This window comes from Tupaia chinensis, unplaced genomic scaffold (genome assembly GCF_000334495.1).
Source record: "Tupaia chinensis unplaced genomic scaffold, TupChi_1.0 Scaffold000600_1, whole genome shotgun sequence".
Lineage (NCBI taxonomy): Eukaryota > Metazoa > Chordata > Mammalia > Scandentia > Tupaiidae > Tupaia > Tupaia belangeri.
The window spans coordinates 1,844,039-1,871,516 of NW_006160117.1; the positions used below are offsets into that span (position 1 = coordinate 1,844,039).

General features: G+C 36.5%; 1 pseudogene; it reads right to left on the reverse strand.

Annotated features, from left to right (window-relative positions):
• LOC102497052 (ribosomal RNA processing protein 36 homolog pseudogene) overlaps window positions 1–25,275 on the reverse strand; it is a 63,974-nt pseudogene extending 38,699 nt beyond the window's left edge.
• Window positions 25,276–27,478: the final 2,203 nt, after the last annotated feature.

The window sequence follows — 27,478 nt, forward strand, 5'->3', positions numbered from 1 at the left end:
ACAAGTTGCTTGGGCTACCTAGGCTCAGGCTGCCTGTGTCCGTTTCTACTCTATCCCTTTGTCTCATTCTTTCCAATTCCCAGGTCCTGGCAAGATGGAGGGCTTTCTCTTTCTCGTCCTCTTTCTCTTCCTCACCAGCAGCCCCCTGATCATGATTCAGCCAGACCCAAGCCCTGGGGCGGACGCCGACAGTCGACTACATAGGATTCCAGTGACATAGCCATTATGCCAACTGCTGATCCCAAAATTATTATTATTTTTATACATTCAATCACTATATATTGTTACGGCTTGCAAAATGAATTTTCCCAGCATGAATACACTTTATATTAGTGCAGTTAAAGATATTCTCATACATATTATCATCATCAGATCATTTTCCATTTTTGTTTTCCTTAGATGTTTTGCTTTCTTTTTCCTCTCGCAGACATTTAGAAGAGTAACCTTTGTCTTCCTCTTCTTGAGTCAGACTCTGGTTACCTAGCAGCCTACAATAGTCAAGGTATTCTTCCCTTGCAAGACTAGATGGGTCATCAAAGGAAACAGTTCAGTTGTTTACAGCTTCTGCAGGAGACCTTGGGAGTTTATACAATACAGATGATAGGCTGCTTCTGTATTATGTCTTTCAACATCCTGTGTTAGCATATCCATCTTTGTTATTCCAGATGTGCATCTTTTTTCTTACAAAATTTCTCCCCCTCCCCTGCCTCACATAACTTTATGTGTCTTTCCTCTTCTCCATTTTCTTCTAAAGACATTGTAGTTATCAATTTAGACAGCTGTGTTCAATATTTCTAACATCATCTAGCTTTTCTGTCACCTGGAAGCATTTTGTATGCCTCTTTTTTTCCTCTAAAATTGCTAATAAAGTTTCTGTATTATTGTGATGTATACAGTCCCTTAATATCAGTGTTGCTATGCTGCAAAAAAGTCTTGGTTGCACGTAGAGTAGTAGCTCTGCCCACTTCATCATTATAACAAGAGTGCCCTACATGTAATTTCAACATCAATCCAGTGTGTAAAAATACTATGATTGGCATCGTGTTTAAATTCCAAAAATCAGTACCAATTTCTACCTTAAGGAATTCTGGTTACATTTTATTAATTACAAATAGACTTTTGTATGAATAAGGACAAGTTGAACTAATGATTTCTCTTTGGAGTAGAATTAATGATCTTCTCCGTTCGCCCCCAGGAGAGAGAAAAGCTTCTCTCCCTCTCTCTCTCCCCCTCTCCCTCTTTTTCTGTGTGTGTGTGTGTGTGTGTGTGTGTGTGTGTATCGATTCATTTTTTGCTGAAAAAAATGTCATTATAGTTTATGTTTTGGTGTTTTCCTTTAAGCTTTAAAAAAAATGACATAGAAGTGTAATTGTTTTGCTAACAGTAACATTTTGATATCTATTTAGAATTTGTGGATGATTCTATATCCAAATCAAAAGAAAAAAAATGAGAAATACTCAGGAGCAGACAGTGGAAGTATTCCGTAATCTGCATTTTTAATGTAGTAGCTATTACCCACATATAGCTATTGAGTCCATGAAATGTGGCCAGGGCAACTGAGGAATTCAAGTATCAATTAAATTGCATTTCAACCTACTTGTATTTGATTGTATGTAGCCACAGGTGGCTATCAGAGTCAACAACACATACACATGTATATAAGACTAGCAGATATTCTTCTGTAACTTCATGCACATGTATATAAGACTAGCAGATATTCTTCTGTAACTTTATTGGGGTCTTTATTACATTTTATTTTGGCATTATTTATTATAGTTCCTTCATTCAGCACATAAATTAAAAGCATCAAAACCTATATGAGTGAAAGGTTGCTGTTAATATTTGGTTGATTTCATTTCAGAATCAGGATGTATCAATGCAGACAGAATACTTTTTTCAAATACTGAATTACACTATCGTCATCTGGCATAAGTGATAGTGGTGTTTACTAGCTACATTAGTTTCCTATTTTTGTTGTAAAAATTGACAAAAACTTGGTATAAAACAATACAGATTAATCATCCTATAGTTCTGGAGTTTAGAAGCCTGAAATCAATTTCACTGGGCTCAAATCAAACTGTCGGCAGGTCTGCTTTCTTTCTGGAGACTAGGGGAAACTCCATCTCCTGGTCCTCTCTACAACTGCAATCACTGACTCAGGGACCCTCTCTCCTCCTAAAAAAACAGCAGTGAAATATCTTTCTTCTTCAGGGCCTCTACCTCTACCTTTGTACTTCATCTCTTTGACTCTAATACTGCTGCCTCCCTTTTATAATGATGCTTATGCTTCGATTGAGTCCCAGGATAATCTTGGATAAGGTTCCCATCTCCAGATCCTTAATCACATTTTCAAAGTCCTTTGTGCCATGTTAGATACATATTCACAGGTACTGGGTATTACATCTTTGAGTGACTATTATTTTGTCTACCACACTACTGTAATAAGTAAATTATCTAGAGATTGACTAATAATGGATATTGAGATGTGAATTGTGAAAGATAGTTGGTTCCAGGATTGCCCATAGCTGGAATTTATCCAATAGTCTAATAATTTACAGTTCTTTTATGAAGATCTTAGGTTAAAAAAAAAAAAAAAATCAGGGGCCAGCAGGTGGTGTGGTGGTTAAGGCCCGGGACTCTTGTATGGCTGACCATGGTTTGAGACCCAGATTTGGTAGCTTGCTTTCTTACTTTCCTTCTTTCTCTTTATCTCTCTCTTCTCTCTGATGACCATGTGTCCTATAGCAAATTAAAAGTAATAAGAAGAAATAAAAGTAAATAAAAATTGATTTAAAAAAGTCAGAGTACTAGAATACTATAATGATGATGCATAAATCACTTTTAACCCTAATATAAAGGGTAAAAGATAAAAGTACTTAAAATAATTTTAGTTACAATAATTTGTTAATAGATACATGAGGGACCAGCAGTTGGCGTAATGGCTATGTCGCTGGACTCCCATGTATTCGACCATGGTTTGAGTCCTGGACCTGGTGGTTTAAACTCATACCAGGCATGTGTGTGTACATGCCCAAGATCCCGAGAGGAGAATGGAGGAGAAGGGATTGCAGCGTGGCCATCTCCCCTGGGGGGGTGATTTCTCTCTTTCAGTCTCTCTGTCTCTCTGTCTTTCCGGCAAGCACATGTGCCACATAGCAAAAACCTCTCCAAAAAAATAAAAAGATAATTGAGATATAAAAGATGTAAACTGTGATACTGATAACATAAAATGGGGGGCTGGATGGCAGTATAGTGCTCTTTGAGGCTGACCCACATGGCAAAGTTCTGAGTTCACATGCAGGGACTTCCCTGAGTACACCAGGCATATGGATACCCATATCTGGGGCTGGCTGAAGCTGGGAGTGAATCATAGCATCAAGATCTGGTTGACATTGGTGTCTCTCTTTCTTTCTCTGCCTCTCTTACTCTTAGAAGAAATAGATAAATTTTTTAAAAAACAAAAAATGTGGGGGAAGAAGTTAAAGTGTAGAGTTTTATATACACTTGAATTTAAGTTGTAATCATTAAAAATAAGTGATTATACCAATGAGATGTTTTATATGAACTCATGATAATCACAAAGTAAAATCTCACTGTAGACATACAAAGGAGAAAGAGAAAGGAATCAAAAGATTTATTACCCCCTCCCCCCAAAAAAATCAAATTAAAAAGGAACACAGCAAGAGAGAATGGAAAAATAAAATAAAAAGTCAGAGAATAATGAACAAACAGAAGCAGTAAATCCTTATCTACCAATAATTGCTTTAAATAAAAATGGATTAAATTCTTTAAAACATAAGTGGCCTGGTAACCAGCAGTTAGCGTAATGGCTATGTTGCTGGACTCCCATGTAGTCGACCGCGGTTTGCGTCCTGGACCCGGTGACTTAGAACTCACGTCGGGCGCGTGTGCATGCGTGCCCAAGATCCCGAGAGGAGAATGGAGGAGAAGGAATTGTGGTGTGACCATCCCCCCTGAGGGGTGATTTCTCGCTTTCTGTCTCTATGTCTCTCTGTGTCTGTCTGGCAAGCGCATGCGCCCTATAGCAAAAACCTCTCCAAAATAAAATAAAATAAAATAAAACATAAGTGGCCGAATGGATGAAAATCAAAAGCTAACTGCAATATATGCTGCCCAAAAGAGACTCACTTCACTTTTAAGAATACACAGAGACCAGGTCAGCAGGTGGCATGATGGTTAAGGCACTGGATCCCACATGGCCAACTCTGCAGTTAAAGTCCCAGATCTAGTGACTTGAAAATCACACTGGGTGGGACATGTAAACATGTGTGCCCAAAATCTCAAGAGGAAAATAGAGAGAAATTGTGGCATGGTCATCCCCTGGGTGGGGGGGAGGTGATTTCTCACTTTTCCTCTCTCTAACTCTCTCTGTCTCTCTCCCATGAGAGTATATGTCCTTTGGCAAAAATCTAAAAAGACAAAATAAAACATAAAATATGTCAACCAAGAATGAAGGGATGGACAAAGATAGTCCATGTAAACAGTAATAACAGTAATTAGTACATTTGGGTGGCTACACTTGTATCAGACAAAATGAGACTTCAAGTGAAAATTGGTAACAAGAGGACCTAGCCTAAGTGGCACAGGGTAGCATAGGAAATGGCAGTACTGGAAGCTACGTGGCCACAGGTCTGTATCCCAAGCCCAATCTGTAACACATGAGGTACACATGCATATGCCCAAGATCCTGATGACCTTGAAGGGCTGAGGGAAGGGGACTACAGCATGATGAGACTCTACCAAGAGTCCTTCTCTCACTGCTAGACACATGAACACACTCTATCAAGAATAAAATAAATAAAATTTTAAAAATTGCAACATGAGGTAAAAGGGTCATTATATAATGTTAAAGGGTTAATTCATCAAGAGGCCATAATCGTATATACATGCCATCAACACCGGGTCAACTACATATATAAAGCAAATATTAGGTCATCAAGAGAGTTATGATGGGGCTGACATGGAACGGCCTCTGCAGGAGTTGGGACTCGTGCCTTCTGCTGTCCTCATTGTGGCTAAGAAATGTCACAGCTGAGGGGCATTTATCCTTCCATCCTCCTCTGACTTCTTCATCTTTGATAAATCACTGACAGTTCCTTCCTAAAAAGAAAGTCATGATGTGTTTTTCTATGCAAAAGTCCCTCATGACTTTCCCAACAACTCAATATTAACAGAACTGGAAGGGAAATATATAGCAATACAGTAATAGCAGGGGATTCAATACTCCATTTTCTATAATGAGTAGGTCATCCAGACAAAAAATTGATAAGGACACAGATTTAAATGATTCTATACACCAAATGGACACAATTGGCATATGTAGAGCAGCTAACAGTTGCAGTGCATAAATTATTTTCAAGAGCACATGGAACACTCTCCAGGATATGTTATGGCACTAAAGAGACAACAAATTTAAGAAAATTGAAATCATGTCAAGTATCCTTTCTGACCACAGTGGTATGAAACTAGAAATTACTAACAGGAGAAAAATAGAAAAAAAATTCACAAATGTGTAAATTAAGCAATACATTTCTGAACGATGAATGCACCAAAGAATAAATCAAGAAGGATATTAAGGGACCAGCAGTTGGCATAATGGCTATGTCGCTGGACTCCTTGTAGTCAACCGTGGTTCAAGTCCCAGACCTGGTGGCTTAAACTCCTCCTGGGCATGTGTGCGTGCGTGCCCAAGATCCTGAGAGGAGAATGGAGGAGAAGGGATTGGGGGTGATTTCTCACTTTCTGTCTCTCTGTCTCTCTCTGTCTGTCTGGCGAGCGCACATGCCCTGTAGCAAAAACCTCTCCAAAAAAAAAAAAGGAAATTAGAACCATGAGACAAGGGGCCAAAGGGGCCAGCAGCAACTAAAGTGCTGAACTCCCATATGGCTTACCACAGTGAGTCCTGAATCTGGCAGCTTGAAAATCACACTAGGCATTTATGTACATGCTCAAAATCCCAGGAGGAAAATAAAGAAGAAGGGATTGCTGCATCGTCAGCCCTGGGGGTTGGGGGTTGTTGATTTCTCACTTTCCCTCTCTCTGTCTCCCAATGAAGAGCACACGCATCCTGTGGCAAAAATTTTAAATAATTTTTTTTCTTAATTCAAATAAACACCTTAAGTTTTTCACTTCAGAGAACTAAAAAAAGAACAAATTAAGCCTAAAGTTAGCAGAGGGGAAATAAAACATCAGAGGGGAAATAAGTGAAATAGAGCCTAGAGAAGAAAAAATAAACAAACAGGAAAGGTGAATGACACTAGAGTTAGTTTTTTGAAAAAGTAAACAAAATTGGCAAACCTTTATCAAGACTATTCAAAATGAAGAGAAGACTAAAGTAAATAAAATTATAAATGAAAAGACAGGGATTGTAACAATACCAAAAAATTAAAAAATAAAAAGTATAATAAAAGACTACTATGAGCAATTATACACCAACAGATTTGGTAACCTATTAATAGAATAAATGGATAAATTTCTGGAAATATACAACCTACAAAGATTTAATCATGAAGATATACAAAATCTGAACAAATAACAAGTAAAGATACTGAATCAGTAATTAAAAAAAAATATTTCCAATGGAGAAAAGCCCAGGACCAGATGGTTTCACTTGTGAATTCTACCAAACGTTTAAAGCATTAATACTGATACTTCGCAAATTCTTCCAAAATTTTAAAGAGGAACACTTCCCAACTAATTTTATTAGTCCTGATTTTCTCTGATACCAAAGACACTATAAGAAAATAAGTTACAGGTCACTATCTATAGAAACCATAGATGCAAAAATCTGAACAAAATACTAGCAAATGAAATTCAATAATACAAGAATCACACATCATTATCACATGGGATTTATCTCAGAGAAGCAAGGGTGTTTAAATTCAAGTCAGTGTGACACATATAGCATATTAAAAGAATGATGGATAAAAACTATGATTGTCTCAATTGATGCAGGAAGAAAGCATTTGTCAAAATTCAACATACTTTTGTGATAAAAAGTCTTGAAATATTAGGTGTGAAAAGAATGTAACTGGGACCAGCAGTTAGTGTAATGGCTATGTTGCTGGAGTCCCACGTAGTTGACTGTGGTTCAAGTTCCGGACCTGGCGGCTTAAACTCACACCAGGCAAGTGTGTGTGCGTGCCCAATATCCTGAGAGAATAATGGAGGGGGATTGTGGTGTGGCCATCCCCCTGGAGTGTGATTTCTTGCTTTCTGTCTCTCTGTGGCTCTCGGTCTCTCTGTTGAGCGCATGCACCCTGTAGCAAAAACCACTCCAAAAAGAAAAAAAAAAGAACTGAAAGAAAGAAAGAAAGAAAGGAAGAAAAAAAGAATGTAACTTTACACACAAAAATCCATATATGGTCAGCTCACAGGTATATCATAATTGAAGGTGAAAAGCTGAAAAGTTTTCCTATAAGATCAAGAACATGATAAGGAAGCTCACGCTCATTGCTTTTATTCAATGTAGTACTGGAAATGTTAGAGCAATCAGACAAGAAAAAAGAAATAAAAGGCATCCATATTGGAGAAGTAAAAATGTCTCTGTCTACAGATGATATGGTTTTATACATAGAAAACCCTATAGGCTTTACCAAAACTTAAAAAAAAAATCAATTAGAAAATATGAGTCATCTAACAGATACATGGAAAACAGAGATAGATATACTCCATTAAGATGGGAACAAGACACTAATGAATATAAATATCAGAGAGTATCATAAACGTTGCCCAGTTTCAATAGTGAGCAAAGCAATACTGAAGATTATTTACCCCATCCTTTGAGATGATCTGTGTTTGGTGGTGGTGGTGGTGTTTGTGTATGTATATGTATTTATGTATCCTGTAATTGGGAATTAAATTTGATAATGTTATCCTTAATCCTAAAGTAAAAGACTTAGAAAAAAAAAACAGGGTTGTTATATTGAGGAAACTTTTAATAATGTACACAAAACTTATTGTGCAAGGATGCTCACCACAGCATCCATTCATCACCAAGTATGTATGAAGTATGATCTAGAAAAATATCAGTACTCTGTGTCCTACTTCAATAACATGTCTCTTGGAGCTTAATTTGTAAAGGCTAAGACACACAATGAAAAGTGCAATGTATAAAAATGATGATTTTATAGCTATAGATATATAGATATAAGAACTATGAAATAGTAAGATGCAGTAATGTGATAAGGAGCAAGAGGAAGCAAAGAGCTCTCTAAGGCAGTGACATTCCAGCTCAGACCTTACTACAATAAAGAAACTACAATGGCTCTTGGGAGATAATACTTTTTACAAGTAGGGGAAACAGCAAGGAATGTTTGAACAAAAGAGAGTATGAGTAAGACCAGTCAGAACATAGAGAAAAAGATGCAGAAGATGAAAAGATAGGCAGAAAGATTTCCAAACCCTGATAAATAATTTTAATTTTGTTCTATGCCAACTGGAAATCACTGGAGAGCTTTAAGCAAGAAAATAGTAATAACTGATTTAATTCATTAAGAAAAATCACTTTGGCTGGGGAGAGGAGAATGAAGTGGAACAAGAGAATAGTGATGAGACCAGCTAGGAGGTGGGTAGGATGAAAAATGGTGGTGATTTTCACCACAGCAATTCTTCATTATGATTCTCTTACAAATCTTGTTGAACTTTAGATTCTGACTCAGTAGGTTTGACATAGGGCCTGAGATTTTCTTTTTTTCTTATTTTAATTTTTCCTCTAGGGCATGTGTGTAACCCCAGAAACAGAGAAATAGAGAAAAAGAAAATGGGAAAAACACCCCTCAAGGGTATAGCCACTCCACAATGGCTTCTCCTCTTTTCTCCTGTCAGGTTTTTGGGCAGTGTTTTTCATTTTCTTCTTCTTTTTTTTTTGGAGAGGTGTTTGCTATAGGGTGTGTGTGTGCATTCGCCAGAAAGATAGAAAGCAAGAAATCACCCCCCAGGGGGGATGGCCATGCCATAGTCCCTTCTCCTCCATTCTCCTCTCAGGATCTTGGGCGGGCATGCACGCACACGTGCCCAGCGTGAGTTTAAGCCACTGAGTACGGGACTCAAACAGTGGTCGACTACAAGGGAGTCCAGTGACATAACCATCACGCCAACTGCTGGTCTCTGTTTTCTTCATTTTTTAACAGCTGATAATCAATTCACTAAAATTGTTGACTTAGGCATCTGCAATATTGACTTCAACCTCAACTCCTGGTTCAATACTGCTGGAACTAATCTGTTTAACAATCTCAGAAGGACTGTGCAAATCAGAGTCACTTGTGGATTCTCATCTGGAAACAATCCCACATCTTAGAATCTTCACCACAAAGTTGTTTGTTTTTAGTGATTCTTAAAGTCTTGGTAGATATGCAAACTGGTCGTTTCACCTTGGGATTCTTTTCCTTTGCATCTCTGACTAAGCCAGTGTACACTCTCTCTTAAGAAAAAGAAAAATACAAGGATAGCATACAGAGTGGCATACATGAAAATAAAAAGGTTTTATCTTATTTTTTCTAAAATTTTAATAATCAAAATCAATGACTTATTAATCAGAAATATTTGTCTTCCTTTTCTTTATGTACAGTCTACATAGTCTGTATATTTTCTTCTGCATAAATGAATGGTATGTTTTTAATAATCTTTTATCATTTAAAACCACATAGAGTTAGATTAAAAATTAAATTGTGATTTAAAAAGACCTCTTACTTTTAAGTTTCACACAAAGTGTAATATAGCATCAATTACATAGAATTATCTTTTTGAGTTTGTGGACCATCTAAATTAGTTTTTCAAGATTATTGTGTTATTTGTCTGCTTGGAGAATTTTTATTAGTTGATCAAGCTTCAGCAATTTTCTCATAGGAAATTTACTTTTAGTCAAAGCCTAAACTTTTAATGACTTTTTTTCAATTAATTGTAGTCACAACTTTCGAATTTAGGTTTCTACCTTTATACTCAGTAATCCTGCTGGAAGTGCAAATGGTCCAAGGTCTAATGGTTGGGAAGTAGTGCTTGGCTGAGCAAGAGAGATTCTTGGGGACATGTAGAATGCTGGATATGACCCTGGCAGGTGGCTTACAGTAGGGGTGAGAATGTGTAAGAGTGTTTGGCATGGCAGTATGGGGGGACATCTTTGTGTCCCTGCAGAGCCAGCAGGAGCGAGGACGCACAATTATGCTAATAAGAAAAACCCTGATTCCACTGCTGTCAGAATGTGATGAAGAAAGAATGGATTTGGGTCCAGACCTGTGCTCTTTAGACAACTTAGCGATCTGTAAATATTAGCGAACAGCAGCATGTATGAAGTTCTGTGGGAGATAAAAGCAGATTTTAAATTCTGTTCCCTCCCTTGGAGAGATTTAAAACCTGCTTTTAGAGGTAAGATCTACACATGAGTACTGATTTGAGAACATATTTTTATAATGTCTAAAGGAAAAAAGGAATATCTTTGATTTCAAACAACTGATTACTTACTGTATCAGGTGGTAACACTGATTTTGCTTATAACCAAGTCTGATAAATGTATCATATCTGGGATAACTTGAATGTGTGTCCATTTTTTCCTTTCTGTGTGAAATGTCTTTCTATAAACACAATTTTGGATAATGGTGAAAATGAATTTTGTAGTCGTGTACATTTGCAATTGTTTATTCACTGACTTCATCAAGTAAATTAATGAAATATGAAGTAGTTCATTTATGTATATATGGGAGCAAAAACTATATCCAAAGTCTAAAACAATGACCTGAACTGAACAAAACTTGAGCTTTTCTCTCTCATCATAAGATTCCAAGATACTGAAATATGCTCATTCTTTAAAACTACTGGCATAAATAAAAAGAACTCATACATATGTAGCTCTATATTACACATCATATATGTGTATGCATATATATATGAAATCATAAATGTTTATGTTCTCTGAAATAACAAGATGTTTTTTCATATGCAAAGGTTAATTAAAAATTATAGGGGCTGGTGAATTAGGAAGCCATTTTACTGTTTATTCCATCTAATTATGTATTTAACGAGTGACTACAATGAGGTGAGTAACTTCTCTTTGCTTACATTTCCAGCTTTTGTGTATTTTCTCAGTAGTATGGAATAATAATACAGTTAAGTTGCGGCAATAGCATGACAGAGGAGAAAACTACTGTCCTCCAGAGTTAAAAAGGCAGAGGGTTGCCCTTTACAGTTACACACTGGTTTCTTGAGTGTGCATAGTCTCAGGGATCCTAAGTGGGGGTTAAACAAAGGAAAGAAGGAGATGATGAGAGGTGTTATGAAAGGCTCTTTCACATGTCTCTCTCATTTCCACAGGCCAAAAATGATCTTATAACACTTGCAATGTGTGCACCATAAACTGCCAACTCTACAGAATAAATTAAATTCTACAGCACTTCTCTTTTCTCTGGTTATAAAATTCAACTAAAGGAGCTGGCAGGTGGCATGGTGGTAAGAGTGATGGGCTCCCACATGGCCAAGTGTGGTTCGAGACCCAGGCCCGGCAGCTTGTTTTCTCACTTCCCCTTTCTCTGTCTCTGTCTCTGTCCTATCAAATTTAATAAATAAATAATAGCAAATAAAATTAAATAAGTAATTTTTTGAGAGGTTTTTGCATTAGGGCGCATGCGCTGGCCAGACAGACAGAGAGAGACAGAGAGACAGAAAGTGAGAAATCACCCCCCAGGGGGGATGGTCACGCCACAATCCCTTCTCCTCCGTTCTCCTCTCGGGATCTTGGGCACGCATGCACATGTGCCTGGCGTGAGTTTTAAGCCACCAGGTCCCGGATGTGAACCACGGTCGGCTACGTGGTAGTCCAGTGACATAGCCATTACGCTAACTGCTGGTCCCCAATAAATAATTTTTTAAATTCAACGTAAGTAGGAGTTTGAGGAAAATCTTTCAAGAAAATTTAGCTTCTAAAGATTTAGGTAAAACGTACTACTCTAATAGCTATACATATAAAGTGAACCCTCATTTTTGAGGATGAAATTCTAATGAAATGAATAGCGTGTACAATACCAATGCTTTCATAAAAATGCCAGCCTTGGTGGTGGTTCATAGTTTTATTTATAAATGCAAGATTTTCCACAAAATTCCTTGGATCATTGCAGTCTACTGTTGGTATTTATTTTCCAGGCTTATTATTTGGGGAGGTCGATATATGATTAACTGCAGCTTATTTTGTTTTAGCTATGGCATCGGATAGACCGCATTTCTCACTTTGTCTTCTCAGCAGTTGTGTGGATTATGGAGATGAGCTGTGGCTCTAGTCGAAAATGCATCATTTATATATGTCAGTCAGATGGCATCACGCGCCTACTCTGGACTTCTTCTCAGAGGCTGTGAGATTTATGACCATCATAAAGTTTTTTTTCTCCCATAGATCATATTGGTAGAATACACATACCTTTTTTGGACTTCATCCTTTTTTAAACCAGTCAGAATCAGAAAGAATAAGGTGCTGTTTTGCTTATTTTTCCCTCAATGGGAGAGAAAATTACCCCGTCCCTCTCTATTTCCCCCACTGCCAAACTACTAATTATTCAGAGTAAATAAAGATATCTAGTAGATTAGTTTTTCTTTTCTACATGTTTTAATAGAAGAAAATTATATAGTTACAGTTTTTATATATAGAGAGATTTTTTGCTATACGGGGGTATGCTTACCAACGAGACAGAGAGTGAGAAATCACCCCCCAGGGGTTGGCCACACTGCAATCCTTTCTCCTCCGTTCTCCCGAGTATTTTGGGCATGCACACAGAATGTCCCAGTGTGAGTTTCAAGCTGCCAGGCCCTGTACTCAAACTGAGGTTGGCTATCTGGGAGTCCAGTGCCTCAACCACCACACTACCTGCTGGTCCCTATATTCACTTTTCTAAAAAACTTTTTAAAGCAAAAGACATTAACTTGTCTAGCTCAGCAGAGTTACTGGGGTAAAATTTATGCCCACACACACAGCTGTTTCAGCTAATTTTCTCTTCAACTCTCAGATATATATATATATAAGTCTTTCTGTAAATCATTCTCTATGACTGGCATCATATAATTAAAAAATAATTTTCATTCACAATTGGAGACCACTTCTGAGACAGTCATATAGTTGAAGACAATGCAGACCTTAACCTTATGGAATTACCAAGTCAAAGTTCCCATTCTTTTTTTTTTTAGAGTTTTTTGCCTTAGGGTACATGCACCGGCCAGGGACTGGGGGAGGGGAAGGGCTTAATGGGGGAGACAGCGACAGTGAGAGAGAAAATGAGAAATCACCCCCTAGGGGGGATGGTCATCCTTCTCCAACATTCTCCTCCACGGATCTTGGGCACATATGCACATGTGCGCAGCGTGATTTTCAAGCCACCAGGTGTGAGACTCAAACCACAGTCAGCCATGTGGGAGTCCAGCAACATAGCCATTATACCATCTGCTGGCCCCCAAAACTCCCATTCTTGAAGTAACTACTTGGAAAGAGAAACACTGTTTCTGTCCCTTACTTCCCAGCAAGGAAAAGAGGAATAAGAGATCTTGTCCTCTCCCATTAAATATGGCACCAATTAGCCAAAAGAAAAACAAAACAATACCTACTGTAATAGATGATTGATTATGTGTCGTGACAGCAGAAAGGCATAATTACCAGTCTAGGAAAATAGGCATAGACTTCATAGAGGAGGTAATGCTTTAGCTAGGGTTTTCTGGATATGAATTTCACTTCTGGTGGAGACCGTTTCTATTGGTAAGAAAAATGAAAACTGGCAAAATCGGAGTTTGAAAAATATAAGTAGTAGGGAACCAGCAGTTAGCGTAATGGCTATGTCTCTGGACTCCCATGTAGTCGACCGCGGTTCGTGTCCTGGACCCGGTGGCTTAAAACTCACGCCGGGCGCGTGTGCGTGCGTGCCCAAGATCCCGAGAGGAGAATGGAGGAGAAGGGATTGCGGCGTGACCATACCCCCTAGTGGGTGACTTCTCGCTTTCTGTCTCTATGTCTCTCTCTGTCTGTCTGGCGAGCGCACGCGCCCTACAGTGAAAATCTCTCAAAAAAAAAATATAAGTAGTAGAGCATATAGAGTCAGAGGAAAACATGCTATTTGGTTTGAACACTTTGATGTAGAAGGAGAGGTACTTCTTATTAGCAGAGGTACTTATTATAATCTGTGTATGCCCACGTCTATGCCTTTGTCTATGCAAACACACAAACACATATATACCCCATAGATAAGAGCAAGGACAAATGCCAGGTGGCAAAATTCATTTTTGAATGAGTGAATCAGCAATGATGCACACACCCAAGTAAATACTGTTTATTTGTTCTTTCTTACAACATCCTCATAGATTAAAAAGAAAATCTCTTCCTTTACCGATTTTCACCTTTTTAATATAATCCTCATTGATTTTTAACCTTTTTCTCTGCACCAAGCCTTGAAATGAGGAAAAATGGGGCTTATTTCCATTTATATACTCAACTCATAAGCGTGCATTAAAGGCTTATTGTGTGATATGGAAATATGATTATAAAAAGTTTATGTTGAGTATGTTCCAACTCCAGAAAAGACAAAAATTATAAGAAAGAACAAGTCCTTATATGAACTACTTTCTTGGTGATTTGTCTCTTTTGCCTAAACCTTTAATCCATCGAAAATTTATGATATAGTGTTTTCTTTTCTTTTGGGAATACCAAACTTTAAGTGTTTCCAAATTTTAATAAATGAAAGTTTATGTAATCATTCAAGTTAGGCAATAACCCACTCATTGCCCTGACAGCACACGAAAAAAATACCTGAACTCAGATTCAAGAAACACTCAAGATGTTAAGATCAGAGAAATCTTCAAACACATCTCAAAGAGAAAGAGAAACTGAGAGAGAGAAATGAGGTCATAGTCTTACCTTATGTATTGCTTACTGACTTAGTAAAATGAATCTGGGAATTTTTAAATACATTAGTTTCTAGAAAAACAAACAGCTTTTTTGTGAGTGTACCTATATGTAACAAAGCTTAACAATCCATTAGTTTTTTCTTGCTGGTGGTTGTGCGTTCTTCTCAGAGAGAGACAGAGAGACAGAGATCAAGGGAGAGGAGATAGCATCCCTTATGAGGAATGATCATATTGTAATCCCTTCTCTTACTCTTTCTCCTTTCAGGACTTTGGGCATGCACGCACATGTGTCCAGTGTGTTTCTCAAGTCATCAAATGCTGGACTCTAACCTGCACAGTCAGCCATGTGGAATCTGGCTGCCCCATCCATTAAGCCACAGAGCTGGCCCAAACAGTCCATTTTTATGCAACATTTCTTTGATGCTCCTTGTCCTGTAGTTATTTTACAAATATGTTATGCATACAGCTAATCAAATTTGTCAAGTTTTTTATTTTTAATGAATTTTTAAATATTTTTGTAAGTTATTTAAAAGCCTCCTGTGCATTCATGGGCTCCCTAAATTAAAGAAGAAGGCCCCAATTTGAGTTTTTCACTTTATACTGTAATGGAACTGTTCTATCCTCAGAAAATTAGCCTTCCATTTAAATGTCTAACTTTGACAGAAAAGGAAGCTAGAGATGTGTGAGAATATACATGCGCATTCACAATTGGGATGTTCTCCCATCAGAAAGTGCCAGAATATCTGCAAAGAAAACTCTTTTGTCAAAATCAATTTTATATGAAGCTTGATTTAATGAGCAGTTTTTATAGGACATAGAAATCTCTGGCACTTTCTTTTTTGTTGCCAATCAGTTTTATTAATCATGGAGCAGCTAGATTTCAGGACCAACTACCTGTCCATTAGGATTGATTTCCAGAACTTCAGCAAATCTTACCTCCAAAATGTGTTCTGCAACACAAAATCCATTTCTCCAAGAATGTAATGTATTGAACTTAAAATCCTGTAGGGTGAAATAGGCATTCTAATTAATAAGGGTTGGTGATGGGATAGGCTTTTGTATTATCTAAAATTAACTAGAACAAAATGTCACCCTCCTGTCACTCTAGCACAAAGTTTATACTATGTCCTTATTAACCTGCTCAGTAATAGAAGGAAATTGGCAACGAGGTGACCTTAATCACAAAAGATTGGGCAGATCTACAAAAGCCTTCCAAATTCAGAGCAAGTGTCAGTCTAAAAGACACTATTATAATCTCCCCAGTTCACATGGTTGATTTTCAATTTTGTCAAGGAAGGCTATCTTGTGGTAATTCTAGTAGTTCCTGGAGTGCTGCATAACTTCTTAGATTGTCAACTTTAACTTTCCATGTTCTAACTTTTATAAGCATGCCTTTCATTTTTCTGACTCTCTGGGAATCAAAAAGGGTATTCATGTTTGGAAAGGGCTGAAAGGGAGATTGTTTCCTGAAGGATTCAGAGATGCATTACCTTTTTCACCCTTAGACAAGCTCAAATGCAAATATTTTATATTAATAATATTGCCCTGAGTAATTTTAATTTGTGAATGTTATTATTTTTAAGTTGAAATAAAAGAGAGAGATCTACTGAAAAGAGTGTATGAAATTTTAAAAAATAGATTCTCAAAAACACAAAATTAAAAAAAAAAATTCTTCTTAGTTCAGTTTCTGGTAATATCATGGGTTAGAGATCCCGAAAAAGCAGGAGTAGTTTTTAATAAACTCAATGAAATGTACAAAAGTAATTTAATGTACCTCCAAGCTGGTAAGACAAATAATGATAACAACACAAGTTCAAAACAAAGTGAGAGTGGTAAAATTGGAAGATGAATGTTGAAAAAAGATTTTGAGGTAAGGGTAACTGCAGATATATGGTTATCTTGACCTTTTCAGTTGCCAAGTCAATATTAAGATGAACAAAAAAAAAATCTATGGTGTGCCCAAGTCAGAGAGTCTAAGAGGGGTACATCTTCACTATGATGTTAAATGAGAAATAAATCTATAACATATTAGGTCACGGGGAAATTTATGATGTATTTTTCTATGTTTTTCTGTGCAAAAATGTGCCCTGACTTTCCTGATGACTGAATACAAAAGAGTAGCAGCACAGCAAGAAAATTAACCAGTTCTGGCTTGATATTTAAAATATGTAAGGTAAACACTGAAAGATTACATATGAATGTAAATACCAATCTAATAGAAGGAAATAACCAAATGATGTAAAAAAAGGAAACTCAAGCAAAAATAAGACAGAAAGGAAAGAAGAAAAAGAATGAGCAAGAGCATGATATATTGAAAATATGATTGAGTAGAATTAAATTAAAATGAACCATCATAATGAATACAGATGACTAAAAGTATTCCGAAAAGAAATTCTGTTCTGAATTTACTGCATCTAGCCATATGCTGTACATAAAAGATACCCTCAAGACATTAGGATAGTTTGAAAATCAAAGGCTGGAATCATACCCACACACACACACACACACACACACACATATACATATGACAAATGCTAATAAAATATATTTGAAGTTGAAAAATGATACTTGAAAGGTTTTGTCATAGTAACATGTTTAATTTACTAAGAAGACACACAAATTCTAGACTTTCATGTATTTAATACATAGCCTTAAAATAACTATGCCAAAGATTTACAGATATAAAAGGAGAAGGAAATAGACAAATATGTCAATGTAAGGGAAAATTTCAACATACTTCTCTCAGTAATTGATAGGCAAAAGGAATAAAAATCAGTAAGAGTGCAGATTTAGAAGCTTGATCTACTGGACATATACAGGACACCAAACCAAAAATTTATTCTCATTTGTCTTCAAGAACACATAGAGTACTTAAAGCAATACAAATATAAGTTGATCTTTTAATTCCAATCATTCTTTCTTCTTTTTTTTTTTTTTTTTTTTTGGAGAGGTTTTCGCTATAGGGTACGTGCACTCGCCAGACAGACAGAGAGCGACAGAGAGACAGAAAGTGAGAAATCACCCCCCAGGGGGGATGGCCACGCCGCAATTCCTTCTCCTCCATTCTCCTCTCGGGATCTTGGGCACATGCGCCCGGCGTGAGTTTAAGCTGCTGGGTCCGGGACGCGAACCATGGTCTACTACATGGGAGTCCAGCAACATAGCCATTACACCAACTGCTGGTCCCTAATACCAATTATTCTAACCAAAATCTATAGTAGTTCTCAAGATAATATACAAACTGATTCTATCATATATAAGAGCGAAATATAATAGTCTAAGTAAGAACGAAATAGGGATTTGGCCCGATCAGATATCAGGATATTAAAAGTTATGATGGGGCCTGCAAGTGTTGTGGTGGTTAAAGGCACTGGGTTCCCACAGGGCTGATGGCAGTCTGAGTCTGCGACCTGGTACCTTGCTTTCTCGCTTTCTTTTTCTCCCTCTTTCTCTGATCAAATTAAAAAATAATAATAACAAATGGAATTAAATAAGCAAATAATTATTTTTTGAAAAAAGCCATGGTAATTAAGGCAAAAATTTGGTCTTAATCAGTGTCCTGATTAAAAGACCGCAAAATGTAGAAACTGTTGGAGTGTATTACTCAATAAGGCGTTGTGGGACAACTGGTAATCTATAAGGGAAAAGCAAATTAGATCCCTATTCTTAAATTCTCTAAAAATTGACTTGGATTAGATACTTAAATATAAAAAATAAAAAATGAAGACTTACAGAATACAATACAGGATTTTTCTTTTTCCTTTTTTTTTACTTTAGGGTGCACACTCTTGGCAGAGAGAGAGAGGGAAATTAAATATTGAGAGACAATCACTATTTGAAATGCTAGAGATACAAACATAATAAGACAGAAGTTTTGATATTGAGAATTTCAGGATCTATTTTTTAAGATGTAAAAACACATAAACTAATACATTTCAATACAAGGCAATACGGGTTAGAGCAGAGCATTAGCAAAATGCTACTTGAAACAAAGATGTTACTATACCTGGGAAGGTGAAGAAAAGATTCACAGTGGAGGTGATGCAGTGTTTCAAAGAATCAGTACTAGAGAAGCTGGAATATTATGACTACAAAAGCTGTCCAATTCACCATGATACTATGAAGAAAGTTTCATTTTCAAAGAACTATCCGTTTTCAAATAACTTTGTTCATGCATTTTAGTTTGATTTGATTGCTTGAATAATCACAAGTTGGGCATTAACTCTGCCTTTTCCTTCCAGTGAGATAAACAGTTCACGGTAATTAAATTATTTGACCACATTTTTTATGGTTACTAAGGGAATGAATATAAACTCACAAAAAGGGAATGACCTGTCTCAGGAAACAGGGAATTCCCCACTATACTGCAGGAAGGATTGAAAAAAATTAGATGAGTGGTCAATAACAAGATTGTAAGGGAAAGTCAAATGATAGATGGTTTGCCTCAGATGATATAAAACCTTGCCATTTTGGGATTTCCAAGATTATGGTAATTATGAATTTAAATAATATAAAGGAGCTTAGTAAATTAAGAAGAGCCATTAACCACTTAATTGATCAGCCATTTCTTTGGTAATTACACTGCAGTAGAAATATCCTATTGGGGGTTTGGGACACAGCAAATAAGGTTTAGCCACTGTTTAGCAATGGAGATAATGTACAGTCTACTTACATTTCTGTAGAAGAATTTTTGTAATACTTAGAGCCCTTTAATTACCAGTTTCTTTAAGATTTGTCCCAGATATATAGAAGTTAGCAATATGGTTTCAATTTTGTCAGTATTCGAGGAAAAAACATGCAGCAAGAAATGAAATACAAAGGCAATTATCCATACTGTTTGGGCAAAATCATTTAACCAAAAAATAAGAAAAATGTGAGTTCGAAAAAATTAAACCAATTATTCAAATGGTTAACATATATTGTACAAATGCTTATGCTTATATAGGCTGTAAGAATTAATTGATTCTTTTTATTGAATTTCTAGATTTATTTTTCTACAGAGGGTCTCAATAAACATGATAACTTTGTGAAATGTTTACAGTTTAAAAAGTGCTTTCAAGGGCCAGCAGGTGGCATGGTGGTTAAAGCACTGGACACTCCCACATGGCCAACAACGGTTTGAGTCCCAGACCAGGTGGCTTGCTTTCTCACTTTCCCTTTCTCTGCGTGTCTGACTTTCTCTGGTCAAATGAAAATAAATAAAAATAAAACAAATCTTAAAAAAAAAGTGCTTTCAAGCTTTTATTAAGAAAAGTCTTATACAGGGCCAATCAGGTAGCATGGTGGTTAAGACGGCTGGATCTCACATGGTCTCTTGCATGGTTTAGCTCCTGGACCCAGCAGCTTGAAAAACATACTAGGCACATGGGCATGCAGACCCAAAATTCTGAGAGGAGAATGGAGGAATAGGTATTGCGGCATGCTCATCCCCGTGAAGGGGTACTTTCTCACTCCACACCTGTTCCCCTCTTCTGCAAGCCGACATACCCTATAGAAAAATTTTAAAATGAATTTAAAAGGTCTTATTCAAATATATGAGGCAAAGTAATACTGCCCAGTTAGAGATTAAAACAACAAAAATTGAGGTGTAAAGTGGCTTGCCTTTGTTTCAAACAAGTAATTAAGCATCAAGGTTTGTATTTAAAGCCTGGCCTTCTAACTTTAAATCCTGTGCATTATAGCACATCTACTACTAGTTATAGTGTGTTAATCACTGTCAGAAAAATATGTCAAGGTCAATGCTTTAATATTTTAGGTTATTTTGTTATTTGTACTTTGTGATATTGGAGTTTATTCTCATGAAACACATTAAAATTTTAAAATACCATAAAAAATTCCCTCTCTCAGGACCAGCAGATGGCAAAATGGTTATGCTGCTGAACTCCCATGTAGTTGATTACAGTTCGAGTCCTGGATCTGATGACTTGAAATTCATGGCAGGGACCTGTGTGTGCATGTCCAAAATCCCAAGAGGGATTAGAAAGGTTTGCAGGGTAGCTATCCTGCCTGGGGGATGATTTCTCACTTTCTGTCTCTCTGGTGAGCACACACAATCTATAGCAAAAATCTCTCTCTAAAATATAATAAAAAAAAAAATCCCTCTCTACCCACCCCCAGTCTCGGAAATACAGTAACTTTTTTTCATCCTCTCCCTTTCAGTAATGTTAAACGTAGAGAAGCCTAAAAGTCAATCCACTGGTTTTGGATGAGAACCAGCGGTTCCTAAATGTTTCCCTCTGTTCTTTGGATCTTCAGCTCTCTTTTATCAGTCTCTAATTAGGTATGCAGAATGTTGCAGACCCACTAGTGAGTTGATCCATTAAAGGACATTTTGTTGTTAAATATTTCATTGTTATGAGCTCACACTTAAATCTAAAGAGCAATCTGTGAAAGAATGAAGTATTCAAAGATTTTATAGCCCATAAAACAACAAGGAAATTACTTTTAAGGGAACTACAATATCATGGAGGCACTCAAGGCCTTTTAGTTCTATCCTGTTTCCTGCAGGTCTCTTCCCCTCTCTGGTTTTCCTCTTACACAATCGCAACAATACACCAGATTCAAACTACAGAAAATTATACACTCTAAGCCACAGGTCAGCCGAGGGTATTGGATCATTAAAGACCCAAGATGTTGCCAACTTAGCTCCTTCACTCCTCCCTGAAGAGAACTCATTTCCAAGTCTGTGATTAGACCACCAAGAGGACTCCAGTTCTGCTTTTGGTCCCAACAATTATATATAAGACTCTCACTTGCATTATAAAAGCATCTTCTCACACCATGTACCTGTACTTCTGGACTCAAAATCTGAAGGAGGCGAGAACCCATCAAGAGAAAACCAGGAATGGAGCACTACTATGAAACACCATTGGAGCCCACACTCCTGGACTGTATAAAAGTGATACTGAGAGGGTGAGAGGCATCAATCTGGCCAGTTTTCCATCTGGCTCTGCAAGCATGTTTTCTCTCTTGCTGAGTTTCACTGAGAACAGCACCCTTCCCTCAGGGTTCTAAACTGCTTTTGCAGCTGTGCTGGCAACTAAATGGTTTCCCATCATATTGCTTCTCAGGCAAACGTATTAAGTTGAATCACTGTCTCCTCTAACACAGATAGTTGAGTTCTATGTATATTGAGAGAATTGGCATTAAAGAAATGTAATGAGTTGAGCTATCACTAATTTTACACTAATAGATCCTTTTCTAAAAAAAGGTTTACTGCAGTAAAAGACAATCTTTTCCTTAATTCCTTTCCTCCTCCATTTTGAAAACCTTCATTTTTGAGTTCCAAAAATGATGTGACTTTTTCAAGCTAACATAACTAATTAATAATGGAAGTCAATTCTCCAAAGAAGATTTATAATAATAAGTTTCTTTTTTTTTTTTTTTCGGGAGTCTTTTTTTTTTTTTTTGGAGAGGTTTTTGCTATAGGGCATGTGCACTCACCAGACAGACAGAGACAAAGAGACAGAAAGAGAGAAATCACCCCCCAGAGGGGATGGCCATGCCACAATCCCTTCTCCATTCTCCTCTTGGGATCTTGGACACGCATGCACACGCGCCTGGTGTGAGTTTTAAGCCACCGGGTCCGGGACGCGAACTGTGGTCGACTACATGGGAGTCCAGAGACATAGCCATTACGCTAACTGCTGGTCCTGATAATAAGTTTCTTATAATAAGAAGAATATTATAATACTATTCTTCCCCAAAGAAGTGTATTATGATAATAAAAATATAGTAAGTTAATTTTTAAAAGTTTTACTTATTTATTTAATTCCATTTGTTATTATTATTCTCTTACCTTGACCAGAAAGAGACACAGCGAGAGAAAGGGAAAGGGAGAAACAAGCCACCAGGTCCAGGACTTGAACTGTGGTCAGCCATGTGGGAATCCAGCACCTTTAAACACCATGCCACCTGCTGGCCCCAATAAGTTATTTTTTAAAAAGAATTACTTACTTTTAATTTGACCAGAAAGAAAAAAAAGGGAAAGTGAGAAAGCAAGCTGCCTGGTTCAGGACTCTAATTGTGGTCAACCTTGTGGAAGTCCAGTGCCTTAACCACCATGCCACTTGCCAGCCCTCAAATGATTTTTTTTAATTCTCTGTAATATTAGTCTCATAAAAAAAACATACTTACCGTGTAGTTAAACACATTCAGGGATAGAACAGTTATTTATTTATTTTTTTTGTGAGAACAAAGCATTTTTGACCAGTAGTTAAGGACTAAAAAAGTTTATTAACATTCACTTGAAATTTATTTTTCTGCATCTTCCATTCCTTGGTTCCCTTTTGACCCTTTGGAACCATGACTTTTAGATATTTTATTCATGCTTTCAATAACTTTATTTGGCCCCTGCCTCACCTTTCGGTCACTTTTTATTTATTTATTTATTTATTTATTTATTTTGTCAAAGGAAATGTTTGCTCACCAGAGAAAGAGGGAGAAAGCGCAAAGGAAAGTGAGAAAGCACCCCCTCTCAGGGATGGCCACGCCACAAATCTTTTCTCCTTTACTCCTTTAGGAATTTCAGGCATGCGTGCACACACATCCAGCATGTTTTTCAAGCTGCTGGATCTGGGACTCACACAGTCAGCCATGGGGGATCCAGCTGCCTTTTGTACCACGGTACCACCTGCTGACTGCAGTAACCCTTTCTAGAGATATATAGTGGAGCTATTATGTCTACCCTTACTCTCCCTTTCTCTGCAGAGCTCCATATTCTTCAAACTTAGGCTTTCTAGCTATTGAATGTTACTACATTACAACAGGTATACACTGTTGATATAATCCTAATTGATCTCTGTTTTCTTTAGTTTATTATTATTATTGTTGTTTTGTGATGACAATTTTGCAGGGTCATCTGTTTCCATTGTCCACTTGTGTGAATATATCCATCAGATAAAACATTAGCAGTCGAATTACTGACTTCAAAACAGTTGCATATTATTGGGGAAACTTCCATATCTTTTTCTAATTTGCCAGTTACCGGCTAGTTACATTTGTCCAATTTTGCTTCCAAACAGCATTTCTTAAGCTATTTGGAAATAGAATACACTCTAGTGGAAATCACTATGTTGAATGTCATGCAATGGGTTTGATACAGGCTCTTTGGGATTTTCACAAGGTATCTAGGTATCTTAGGGCAATGTGCTTCATTTATTAAAAAAAAAAAAAGCATATTATTCCCTCAATGACATTCTTTCTACCTTCCCTTTATGACAAGTCATAAGCAGTACTTAAGCTCATTACTTATTCATTATCTTGCATTATTTTAATGAGTCTTACATGTATTTTCAGTTTTATGATCTCCCTTGTCAAAAAGTATGATTTTTACAAAGACTGTTTTTGAATGTAGTGCTAGAAATTAATACAAAACTCACAATCCAGTCTGATCAATATAAAACAGTGAGACACCAGACCATTCAGTAGCCTGGTGTTATGGTGATTATGGTGGCTGGATCTCACATGACCGACTTCGTGATTTGAGTCCTGGACCGGGCAGCTTGAAAAATACAGTAGGCGTGAGTACATACGTGCTCAAAACCCTAAGAGGGGAGTGGAGAAGAGATTATTGCAGAGGGTGGGGAGGTGATTTCTCATTTTCCTCTTTCTCTCTGTCTGCATGAGTACACATGTTTGCTCATTTAGCAAAACTAAAAACAAAATAAGCAAACAAAAAAATATTAAAGAATAACATAGTGAGATAAAAATTCTCTTGTTACAGAACCTACATTTCTATTAGTGTTGACTTATACCATGCTAGATTTTTGGTTTGGGTTTTCTAAAAAAAAAAAAAAAAACTTTTTGATTTAATTATTAAAACTGAGCTATACCAAGCTTCTTATGAACTGAAGCTTTAAGTTCTGTGACTTTTTGACTATTGTCAGTCCATGTTTTACTTATCTCGCACATGAATTCATTATTATTTGAAAACCAAATTCCAAGACATTTATCTGAGTTACATTTCATTTGGGGGCTTTGGTATATAGTTCCACTATGTTTGGAATGTTGGTTTTGCTGCTAATTATATTAATGTTACTGAGATTTTCTTCTCCCTGAACATCATTTCACATGTGTCTTGACTTTGCTCGAGTCATTGTTACAAATTCAAGTAAAATGCCTTGAGGGAAACAAACCTGGGGCATGTCCTACAGCGGGCTGCACAAGTGACAATGAGTCATTAATCTAGAGTGTGAATGTGCATGTGACAAGCAATCCAAGTATCTAGGCCTTGTTTTCAATCTTCTCCACAGGATCTCATTAGAGATTATGAAAGAGTCTTCTAGAAATTAAAATATAACACCTGCAATATTCTTATTGTTGTCAATTTAAGAAACTTACCAGAAAAGGATGTTTCCCATAGGCCACATGTCTCCTCTTCACTGCCATTTTTTTCAGCTTAGTTATTAATTAAATTATAATCTATGCAACAAATATGTTGAGAGTTTACATTGATCGTCCTTGCTTTCCATAAACTGTTTCTTGCTGTTCTGAAAATCAGGATATGTATTTCCTTTACCTTCATGCATAACTTCTATGATCTCATTTATGAAAAAAAAAGTATTAGACTTTAGTGATCCTCTCTAATGTGCTTTCATTATCTTAAGACATAATATATTGAAATACTGTATAAATTTGACCACATTCATAACAAGTAGTTGTTATTCTTTGATTATATTTCAGCTTTTATTGATTTAGAGCTTCTACAAATAATTCTACAAAGAATTAATTCCTTTAAGAATTATTTATTTCACTTTATTAATATTATTATTATTATTTTAAATTTTCTACAGGGTGCATACAATTATCAGATGAGAGAGAGAGAGAGAGAGAGAGGCAAGAAAGCAAGCCACCAGGTCTGGGACTCTAACCATCATCAGCCATTTGAAAGTCCAGTGCCTTAACCACCATGCCACTTGCTGGCCCAAGAATTAATTCTTAATTTTCACAAACTGAATGTAATGTGACTTATTAGAAAGTATAAATTCAGTATTAAATGAAAATAAACACTAAAGCTTACTTTTTAGATAAATACAAACAGGCTTGACCCTTTAGTACCATCTTCCTTCATTCTGAGTTCTCTCAGTTACTATGGATAGTTATTATACAAATCGTCACATCCTTTAAATTTATAAAGCATATCCTATGAATGCCCCTGCATTAAGATAATCTGTAGTACCAGACTGGTAGCCTTAGTACCAGACTGATAGCCTGGCAGTTAAGGAAAATCTGATCACACATAGTTGATAATCGTTCAAGTCCCTGACCCAGCAGTTTGAAAAACACACTGGGCGCATGTACATGTATGCTCAGAATCCTGATGAGGTGAAGAGAAGAATGCATTATGACATGACCAGGCCCCATTTGCGGGGTGCTTTCCCTTTCTCTCTTGCCCTCTCTCTCTCCATCTGTTTCTCTGTTTCTCTGTGATGAGTGCACAGTTCCTCTGAAAGCTTACAAAAGAAAATCTACAAATTCGTTGTTCATTCAAATATATTCTGAGGATCTTCCTTGTATATCCTGGTATAGAAGATTCTTATTGCACCTTAGTATTGTTGAACTCAGAATTCCAAAGCGATACCAAAACCTCTCCCATTTGCTTTTCTCTATATTTAATATGAAATAACTCTTTGGGTTATATAAAGAAAGGTAAATTTCATGGGGTACCTGAAGCTACATTTCACATGGAGTCATACTGAAATTCCTGATTTTCTGAATCCTTTTTTAATATTTCTTTTCAGGGACTTCTGAACATATTTCTGAACTTTACTACTATGTTTATTTTATGATCTGTTATTTTTATTATCTATTATTTTAATTCTAATATTTAAAAATACATTTTATTATTAATAGAACATAACATATATTCCTTATTAATATATGATTAATTTTAGTATATAAAATATATTGTATACTATATTTCCTTAATATCTACTACATTTAATTTAATATTTATTATTTTTATTTTACTCTGCATGTTAGAAAAATGAACATGACATAATCTTTGAGTTTTTCCCTGTGAATCAATCCATTTAAAAAAGATATGCCCTGTCACAGACTAGACATAATTACCAAGTTTTTTTAAAAAAATTATTTTATTTATTTCTGTGACAAGAGAGAGATAGACAGACAGGTAACCTTGACGAGGTCTCACCGTGCTGTGATCCTCTCCCTGCCTCCCAGTACATGCCAGCCAGTACCACTGGTGTGTGTGAGCATGCCCAGAATATTAAGGTTGATTCGAATTTGCACCTATGCCTCCCATGAGATCCCAGCGTTTTGCAGGAAGACCCAATCACCTGTGCCACTGTGGCTGGGTCCATAATTGCTAACATTTTTTCTTGCAAATTAAATTTTTCCTACCGAGTATTTTTTATTTATACTTAAGAATTGTTTTATTCATTTATGTTATAATGCTCATTATTTTAATATTGAATTAAAACTCATTTGGTTAGTCTAGTACATGATTATACAACAATATTCTGTTTTCTGAAATCAGCTCCACACAGTAGAATATCTTCTCCAATAAAATTGTAATTAACTTGTGTCTCACAGAAGACAAAACAGAATAGAATGGTGATAAACAGTTCAG